We start from the raw sequence: 10,758 nt of genomic DNA, 5'->3' as shown, positions 1-10,758 counted from the left end.
TACCCAAGATATGTGTGTTCATGTTGAAGAGTGACACAAAATTAACGTTCTGTTATTAAATATGATAGAAGACTAACCAAACAAGAACTAATGCAATTTATCTTGGAGTGGCAGAAACTTTAAACATCAATTATTTAAGAGCATCCTTCTATTTCTGCAAAATAAGGAAGAATTTACAAGACATTGATGTCAATTCATTTACCAACAGCAGGCTTTAAACCTCCCTCTAAGACAGTGCCTCCTTCCTTCCCATTTGGCAATTCTTTTATGTCTGTAATCCTCCCAAGACAGCGACAACTTCCACTAATTGATCTTCCTAGCCAAAATCGTCTCTCCTCTCCTATGAAGCTATCTAACGTTGTGTCAACAATCTCTTGACATGACAGCCTCTTGCGGATCTTTTCTTTCCTTGGACAGTTCCAATTACTGTAAATTCTCCACCGCCCTCTGCCTAAGTTCTTTTCTCATTTTAATTTCCATCCTCCATAACTGTCCAACGAAAATTAAGAAAGGAAGACAGAGTAAACAAAACAAAAACAATAGAACAAAATATAGAACAAGGACGATGCCCCTGCATCAGGCTCCTCAGGAGACAAAAGAAATCATGTACTGTTGCACATGAGGTCATTAATTAAAACTTATATAACTCTGATCTTTTCTTCCGCCTTTTCTACAATCGTTCTAGAACAACTTTGAAGTTATAAACACTGTTTACTATGCTCTCCTCGAAACTCTCCTCACCCATTCATCTTCACACAAATCTATACAAACAATTTCATGTAAATTGAAGAGTTCCATGTCTTCGAACCCATTCATTTATCATTGCATATTTGTCTTCCTCAATGGCCAAACCATTCAACAACCAATCATTTTCAATAGAACCCTCAATATAATTATGAAAATCACACACTATTCCATACTTTTTCCCATACTTCTCATCTTTCAACTTGTCAAACGAAAATGAAACATTTCCCGACAATGTTAACTCTTCCTCTTTTGTTGCAATAACTTCTTTATCATCAACTGCAAACTTTTGCTTTGCATCCTCCACTATCCTATTTGTCCTCATATCTCTATCAATAAGCTTCTCCGTCAACTCTTGTTCTATTGCTAAAAATTGTACCCAGAAGTTTGTTTCATTCCTTTCCACTCCCATCTCTGTACCTTCTTCATCTTGCATTTGTTTTCCTTTATGCTCTTTAATCATTGTTGCTCCAACCTATGCTTCCTTCTTATCTACAATTTCCCATGTGCAAATCAATATCATTCACACCCTTGCAAAACGAAGAAACACCTCTTTGGTTGCTGCTGATAGATTGTCTTCCTTGCCACCATCTACAAACTCTTTCCCACATGGTAATATTACCTTACTATTGCCACTATGGTTGTCCCCTTTTGGCTCTTTTAAATTCAACCAGGTATGTTTAGTTCCATCCTTCTCAATAGTATAAGTATATTTTCTACCATCATTCATTGCATTCTAGTCAAACTGCCAAGGTCTACCAAGAAAGACATGGCACACATCCACAGGCATGATATCACACACAAGAGTATCCTTATAGCTTCCTATTTGAAATTCAACCAAAGCTTGCTCATCTACCAATAATTGATGACCCTTTTGTAACCAAGAAACTTTGTAAGGTGTAGGATGTGTAACCTTCTCAAGACCTAGTTTATCCACCATTTCAACTGCCACTAGAATATCTTGTAGAAATATTTACAACACTTACCTTTTCCCTTACACTTGTTTTGAATAAATCTCTCCTTTGTACTGGTTCTTGACTTTCCTTTGGTGGCTTCAATGATACTCTTTTTAACAACAATGACTCTCTAGACTCAAGTTCCTCATTGTGATGAGAAGGTGATCCCAATCTTTCTTGATTTGCTTACACAATCTAATTGTTCCTTTCAAGCTTTGTTCGACCTTCTTGTAGAAACTCAGGACACTCCCAACTTTTATGATCGGCATACTAATTGCACTTAAAAAATTTACTCAAGAAACTTCTTCCTCTTCCTTGATAACCAATAAACTTACATTTTGTTTTGAATAAATCTCTCCTTTGCACCGATTCTTGGCTTTCCTTTGGTGGCTTCAACAATACTCTCTTTAACAACAAAGACTCTATAGACTCAGGTTTCTCATTGTGATGAGAAGGTGATCCCACTCTTTCTTGATTTGCTTACACAATATGATTGTTCCTTTCAAGCCTTGTTCAACCTTCCTGTAGAAACTCAAGACACTCCCAACTTTTATGACCAACATACTAATTGCACTTAAAAAATTTACCCAAGAAACTTCTTCCTCTTCCTTGATAACCACCTCTTCCATATGATCTACCTCCACTATTTTGATAGCCTCCTCTTTCTTGATTGGTTGGTCCAATAAAACTATTAGTTTCCTCATCTTGATGTTGTTGTTATTCTTTATTAGCATACTATCATCTTCCTCTAACTTTTTCTTGTTGGCTTTGTTTCCTCGTAAGCTTCTCCTTTGCCTTAATGGCAAATTGGTAGGCTTCCTCCAATGAGCTAGGGGATGCAAGACTCAACTCATCCTGCAAACTATACTTCAACTTGTTCACATATCTAGCCACTTCCTCCAAATCCTCTTCACTATGATTTCATGGGCTTGAGATTTGATGGGCCTTTCGATTTCAGGAGAATAGAGAAGACGTTTTGGAGAAAGAAATCTCTAGGTCAAGGGTCGAGCTCTGATAAGGTATTTCCTAATATTGAGTATACTATAGTTGTATCCTTATCTATTAATAGTCAAGCTTGGAATGAATCTGTTAGTAACCTGAAGGAAAAAGCTTTTTTCTTAAATTGGACAGTCCCGTGTATGACTTTTAGAAGGGTAAGGGATTGGTGTAATACACACTGGGGGAAGATGGATCTAAAAAGTTTACTGAATGGCTTCTATGTGGTAACTTGCCCAACTATTAAGGACAAAGAATGAATCTTTAATAGTGGTCCATATATGATGGGTGGTAAGGGTTTCTATCTTAAGGACTAAACTCCAAACGTCAACCCTAAAGAGGAAGTTATAACGGAAACCCCAATGTGGATTAGGCTAATATAATCTTCCTCATGAGTATTGGAATATGGAAACCTTGCAACATATTGGGCATAAGTTGGGTACTTTTGTTAAAGTTGATGAGGTGATTGAATCTAAAGACTATAGTATGTATGCTAAATTGTGCATTCTCTGGCAGACAAAGAACCCATTACCAAAAATAGTTGAACTAAGAACTGATGAAGGAGTGTGGAAACAAATAGTGGAGGTGGAAGAACATATAGATATGTGTAAGGTTTGCAAGGGCTTGGGCCACCTAGAGAACGAATGTTTGCACCTGTCGAAAGGCAAAGGTTTGGAACAAGATTCTCTAACAGATATGCTCCTTGCTAAGGAAGCTTCATTTGGTGTTGAAGATCCAGAATTTTTGAATGCTATGACACAGAGGAGAGACCAAATGGACGGGACTGAACAAAGTCTAGGTGATCCTGACCTAGGTCTAGACTTTTGGCCCTATTCAAGCAGGGAGGTATTTATGCCCTTGAGGAGACTCCAGGCTATGGAGATTGAGTCTCTGAACACGGTAAATCCAAGCGTCAGTGAGAACCCTCAAGGTGAGAATAATTTTCCAGTAGCTTTTTCTAGTGATAATGAATTCAAAAGGAGGGTTATAGAACCAGTACACACTCAGAATACATTTATGCTACCCCTCATAATGGATAAGCCTAGAGAAACGGGTACCAATGCTCAGATGATTGTTGGGTCCTTAGGGGTTACTTAGACACTCCCCTTTGGTGATACAGGAGATGATTCGGATAACATCTTTAAAGATATTCAGATATCTCTCATTAGGAATCTAGAAAGTTCATTTGAGGAAGATAAGGAGGAAGATAATTTTTCAGTGGATTTAGATTAGGAGTCTCATTCGGAGGAGGAAACAGAAGATGGGGATGAACTTGGCTTATCAGCGAGCATGGGCATAACAAACAAAAGGTACTTGGATTAGACCTTGACTCTTATTTCAAAGCCAACAGTTGGTGAAAAGGAAAAGAGAGGTAGGAAATCTGTTCGAGTTAAGCTGGAAATGGTCAACAATGTAGTTGGTCAGGAAAAGGCTATGCCTTTTCTTGGGAGCAATGAGAGTCCTTTCGTGGAACATCAGGGGCTGTAATGCCCCTGACATGGTGCGTTTGGTCAAAAGATGTTTTGACCAAATGAGAACTAAAATAGTTCTTTTGCAAGGGCTAAAACTAGAAGGTGATAGTGTCAGTAAATTTGCTAGATGTTTCAACGATTGGAAATACCTTTTTATTGATTCGATTGGTGCTTTTGGGGGTCTCGGGGTTCTGTGGAAGGAGTCATTGGTTAATATTATTCTGATAAAATCAGAGGGGCAGTGATTGAGGTGTGGTCTAAGCCGTTACATTTCAATTTTAATCTGATTAATGTTTATGGTTTGAACAACCCCAGGGAATTGAAACTGGTTTGGGAGTCCCTATCGACTATTTTGGATAGTAATGGGGATAAAATTTTCCTTTTGGGAGGTGATTTTAATTCCATTCTAAGACCCTAAGATAAGAGTGGGGGGATTGGAAGGAATAACTTGAAACAAAAGGACTTTAGTGATTTTGTTTGTGCCAATGACCTTGTGGATGTTCCCTTCAAGGGGAGAATTTACTTGGAATAACAGATGTAGCAGGTTCTCTTATATTGTGGAGAAATTGGATAGGTTCTTGTTAGGGGGTGAATGGGATAGAGATCAACGACTATTGTAGGCAGAAATACTTCCTATTACTGGGTCTAATCACTATCCAATTTGTGCTAGTATTCATGAAGATGTGGTGTTGGAGAGATGTCCCTTCAAATTTGAGAAGATGTGGCTAAGAGAAGATGGATTCTTGGAGATGGTGGCCAGTTGGTGGATGGAAGCCCCCTAGAGGTCAGACAACAAAGATTTCCTTTTCTTTAAAAAATTACAGTTCATTAAGGAGAAGCTTAAGTAGTGGAATAGGGAGGTTTTCAAGAATTTTTTACAGAAAATCTCAGACTTGAGAAAGAACTTGCAGATTTTCATTAGAAGGTGATTGATGGTGGTTTGGGTGAGGAGGAATTCAGGTTAGAGAAATCTTTAAATACAAAATATAATGAGATTTTGATCAGGGAAGAAATCTTCGGGAGAGAAATCAAGAGATATGCGGTTGAAGGAAGGTGATAGAAACACGAAGATCTTTCACTATTCAGTCAAGGTTCGGAGAGCGAGTAATAATTTTTTTCTATCCAATATGATAATGGTTTTGTTCTTAAAGAGAAAGAGGATATTTTTTTAGAAGTAGTTCATTTTTTCTTTGGTAATGCTAACTATCAAGATCAGGACTACCACAGTGAAGGAATTTTGGATGTTATTCCACCCATCATTTCGGAGGCTCAAAATGCTTATCTCATTAGCAATATTTCTTCCGGCTTTGATGGAGGGGAGCTACTTCTTAGGGGGAGTCGTTGGTTATTGTAATTGGTTCTATGAATTGGTTGTATCTGGTATTTATATTGCTTTGGCATTTGATGTCAAAGGGGGAGAGATATCTATGGAAAAACATTATCCTTTGGGGAGAGATTATTCATTGGGGGAGTGATATATACTCTCTACATCTGTATTTTGATTTCTAGTATTGATCTATTCTGAAGATTGTTGGTTTTTGGTTTTTGGCATTATGTTTTGGCACCTAGATGTTTTTCCATCTTGTGTTGCCATCAATGCCAAAGGGGGAGATTGTTGGTATTATGGACATGTTGCATTGGTTTTGTCATTGATGTCAACACTTATCAACAATTATCCTTCTGGAGATCTTTGGTTATGTTGAACCGACACATTATTTTCACTGGCAAGTTCAGTGACTTATGCACAGTCACCGATATATCACTCATCGGCAGGTTACATTATTCACCGACACTGAAGATGACTTGTTATCATCTGGAGATTACTTGGTTATGTCGAAGACATGGTTTGGACACTTGGTTTTGGTATTTTGGTAATTTGTCTAATTGACTTGACATATTTGTTGTTACTGGCAAATTGGTCCAGGTTATGACCGACATGCATTATCTATTCCAGATCAACACGATTTGTTATGAAGGTGATTTAATTAATTGGATATTGTTGTAAATGTATTGAGCTGACATGATGCATCACATCTTGACTTATTTGTAATTTATTTTGTTGTAATATTCTTGGTGAGCCGACCTACACATTTGGTCCTAGGTTTTGGTATATATGTAAGATCTCATTTATGAGATAACATAAGAGATAGAGAGACGGTATATGGTTATGGTATTGTAACATGTATGTGCGAATATTGAAGATCATATGAGCAGACCATAGAGAAGGTTCAAGGAAGGTTTGAAGGTGATTATCATAGCTTAACCAGTACCGAATCCAGCATTGGAGATGCTACTTTGAGCAGTACATTATCATTGGATTTAATCATCCAATTGTAGTCAGTGTGACTCTTATTTTATGATTGAGCAGTGAGCTCTAGGCGGTTGGCCTTTTTGCTTGTGCAGACCCGATTTGCATACACATACTATATGCAATAATATCATCTGATTGTGGGTAAGGTTTCCCACCGTGGTTTTTCCCCTTACAGGGTGTCCAAGTACAAATCTTTGTGTTATGTGTTGTGGATGTTGTTTCTCTTTATGTTCTATGCATTGAGTTTCACCGATATTAATATTAACTGCTAACATGTCTACCGACATTAAGTTTGGTTTACCGGTATTAAGTATGATCAATTTTTATTAAGTTATATTTGGGTTGAAATTAATAGACAACTGATTCACCCCCCACCCCCCTCTCAGTTGCCTCCGGGTCCTAATTGATGGGTTATATAGAGATATAAGATAACTAGAGGGGGAGAGAGGCATGAGAGACCTAGATAGGGTGAGAGAGAGAGAGAGGGTTGAGATAGATGGAGGGGGGTAGAGAGAGATTGGTAATAAGATATGGATGGAGATGTAGAGAGGTGGAGAGGGAATGAAGGATAAACCTAGAGAGGGATAGAGAGGGTGTGATGGAAAGCTGATGATATAGATAGTAAAGAGAGAATAAGAATTAGTAGGGAAGGGAGAGAGAGATGGGGATAAGGAGTGAGAGGGAGATAGAGAGGGAGAGGGGAAGAAAAGAATGGAGATGCCTATAAATGGGAGTGAGGGATAAGAGGAGAGATGAAAGAATAAAGAGAGAGAAGAGTATGAGGGGATTGAGGGAGAGGTAGACATGGAGGGAATACAAGACCTAGGGAAGGAGAAGATAGAGAGGTAGGGGGAAAGAGATAAGAGGAGGAGAGAGTTAAAAAATAAATAGGGGTAAAGGGGGAGGGAGATAGAGGGGAAGAGAGAGGGAGAGAACTAGAGAGGGGACAAATAGATAGGTGAGAGAACTATATTGGGAAAAAGAGATAAGATACCTAGATGACAAGAGAGAGGAATGAGATAGATAGAGGGGGGAGAGAGAAGTGAGTAATGAGACATGATGCAGAGGTAGATAGGTGGAGAAGAAGGAAGTGATAAACCTAGAGAGGTGAGAGAGAGTTGATGACCTAGAATGTAGAGAGAGAAAAAAATAGGAAGAGAGAATTAAAAAGTGGGGGAGTGAGATATATATGGGGGTATGTATGGATGGGGAGGTAGAGAGGGAGAGGGGAAGAAATGAAGGGAGAGACCGAGAGAGGGGAGGGAGGGAGAAGAGAAGAGATAGAAGAATAAAGAGAAGAGTAAGAGGGGATGGATGGAGAGGTAGACATGGAGGGAGTGAGAGACCTATGGAAGGAGGAGATAAAGAGGCTAGGGGAGGAAGAGAAAAGGAGGGAGTTGATAAAGGGATAGGGTTAAGGAGGAGGGAGAGAGAGGTAGAGAGGGACATAGAGAACTATAGAGGGGGCATATAGATAGGTGAGAGACCAAGATGGCTAGAGAGGAGTGAGATAGATAGAGGATAAAGAGAGGTGGGTAACGAGACCTCTATGAAGAGGTAGATAGGCGGAGAGGAAGGGAGGGAGAAGCCTAGAGAGGGGAGAGAGGGTGGGATGGAGAGGTAATGACCTAGACAATGAAGATAGAGAATAAGAGAGGAAGAGAGAAAAAAGAGAGAGCGGGAGAGGGAGATAGAGAAGGAGAGAGGAAGAAAGAAAGGTAGAGACTTGGAGAGGGGAGGGACGGAGAATAGAAGAGATAGAAGAACAAAGAGATGAGTAAGAGTAGATGGATAGAGAGGTAGACATGGAGGGAGTGAGAGACCTAGAGAATGAGGAGATAGATAGGTTTGGAGAGTGAGAGAGAGAAGAGATGGAGAGATTTCATAAATAGATAGAGGTAAGGAGAAGGGAGAGAAAGGTGGAGAGGGAGGGAGAGAACTAGAGGGTGGACAATTAGATAAGTGAGAAACCTAGAGGGGGAGAGAAAGGTGGGTAATAATGTAAGGAGGGAGAGACAATGAGGTGAATAGGGAGGGAGGGACAACCCTAGATATGGGGAGAGAGAGGATAAAAGGGATAGGTAGCAACCAAGAGAAAGGAGTGGGAGGGGAGAGAAACAATAAGAGAGTGAGAGAGAAGAGAGAGGGAGAGAGTCAAGGATAGAGAAGTCAGAGAGACAAGAGAGGGAGAGAGATAGTTCTAGAGTTTCAGGAAGATAAAGAGAGTGGGATACATAGCTAAAGAATGTTGATAGGAGCATGCAGATTACTAAAATTTGACATGCTGATTACTGAAATTTGATTGTCTAATATTTTATATGATCCTCTAAAAACTAGAATCTACATTATAAGTCCTATAGAGCTATGCTTAAATGTTATATTTCATGTATATATTCTCCTTCGAGGGTGGATATAACTTGTGTCCGGATTGGAAAATCTACACACTCACAAAACCTTCACATTGGATAATGCAGAACACTTGGCGCGCGTCAAATGTGAAAATTTAAAATTTTGCATTTGGCACTCGCCAAATGGTTTGCTTGGGAGAATACCAACCCTTTGGGTTAGATTTTCCTTGGGTATCCAACCTATAGGTTTGGATGACCTTTTCATGCCAATGATGCGTTTTTATGAAAAGGTAAAAAGTGACACCTTTTTGGTACCACAACTTGGTGCACTTACCCTGCAAACAACTAGAATTCTAGGATGAATGATAAAAAAATAATTTAGCATCCTAGAATGTAGAAAATCTAATCTAAGCATAAGATGAATAAAGCTAGCATGAATGTAAGCAATTAAGTGAGCGTAATGAGGAAACTATTCTCTAGCTTCGAGCCTCCAATTCCTGTTTGATGCATCCCCCTTCTACCCCATTTTCCCCTCCTATTTATAGGAAACTCCCAAAGATAGGGGGTAGAGTGAATAAACCATGGTTTGATCAGGGTTAAGCCTTTAAGAATTTTAAATGGTTTTGGAAGGCCCAAGGAGAATGTCTTTTGGAAAGTCATGGGCAAAGGAGTTTTTAAAAGCCAGAGCAAGGGAGACAAGGGACCAGATTGCCTATCCCAAGAAATAAAGAATTCACTCATGGAGGAGTGAATAAAAGACTAATTTCCCAAGAATGGATAAATGAATACAAGATTCAGTCACGTGGAGGTGAATAAAAGATTGATTTCCTTATGACAGGAATGACAAGAATGTTCCCCACTATGATAGGGATGATAGAAATGCTCCCCATTATGACAGGGATGACAAGAATGTTCCCCACACTTTATATTTAATAATCAGAAAAAGGCTTTTTAAATGAAAGTGGTTTGCCTTTATTGATTTTTAATTGCTGAGGGATGATTAGGATTTAAATATTTCCAAAATACCTCCAGTTTGTTTTGATTGAATTATGAATTCCTAAAATTAACTAAATTAGCCATGTGTAGGATTTGAATGGGTTGGATTAATTTGATTTGATGAACTAAATAATTGATGAAATCAATTACATAGTTGTTATATTTTAGGGTCAATTTAATCCAAATAGCTTAGATTTAATTAACTGAAGGTCTTAATATTTAGTCAGATGCTCAAGATTTTAGATGATCAGATTGCCTTGATTAGGTCTTCGTCGAGTTTGTTGTCAAGATTAGGGGTCCCTTGGTCTAGGTGACCATTTTTAGGGTATTACAACATCATACATGAGAATGCATAATCTCACCAAAAATCATATAAAAATGAAATGTGTAGCCACAAACAACTACCCAAGCGACCTTCTCATCAACTCCTTGGCCTACGAGGGTCAAATAATAGGCCAAACTCCTTCAATGTGTGAATACTAGTGAGAAGGGGACATTACATATCACCAAGGAGGAAATACATGAGTGCAAGACATGGAAACACTTTTTTTAAAGGTAGATGAAGAAGTAAGAAGGGAGAAAAAGTAAACCTAACTAAATAATTGTTGGAAATTTTAATGTGGAGATCTTAGAGGATACCACAATCATTTGCATCCCATATGAACTCCTCATGTCCACAGTGGAAGAAATAAAGAAGAATGTTGTCTTTGCTAAATTTATTGGGATACAAACTTCTATGGCTAATATCAAGGCATGAATAGGACATAATAGGTTTTGATTCAATTCAGAGGTGAGCTTCTTGAACTTAAGATTTTTACAAATAGTCTTCCAATTCTAATTTGAAAGATAATTTTCTCAAAGAAGGACCTTGGTTCATGGGGAATGTGGGTTTATTCTTAAGAGCATGGATGCCAGAAATTGATCCCCACACATAA

This window comes from Cryptomeria japonica, chromosome 10, assembly GCF_030272615.1.
Source record: "Cryptomeria japonica chromosome 10, Sugi_1.0, whole genome shotgun sequence".
Taxonomy (NCBI): Eukaryota; Viridiplantae; Streptophyta; class Pinopsida; order Cupressales; family Cupressaceae; genus Cryptomeria; species Cryptomeria japonica.
Note: the sequence above shows the minus strand (reverse complement) of the source record.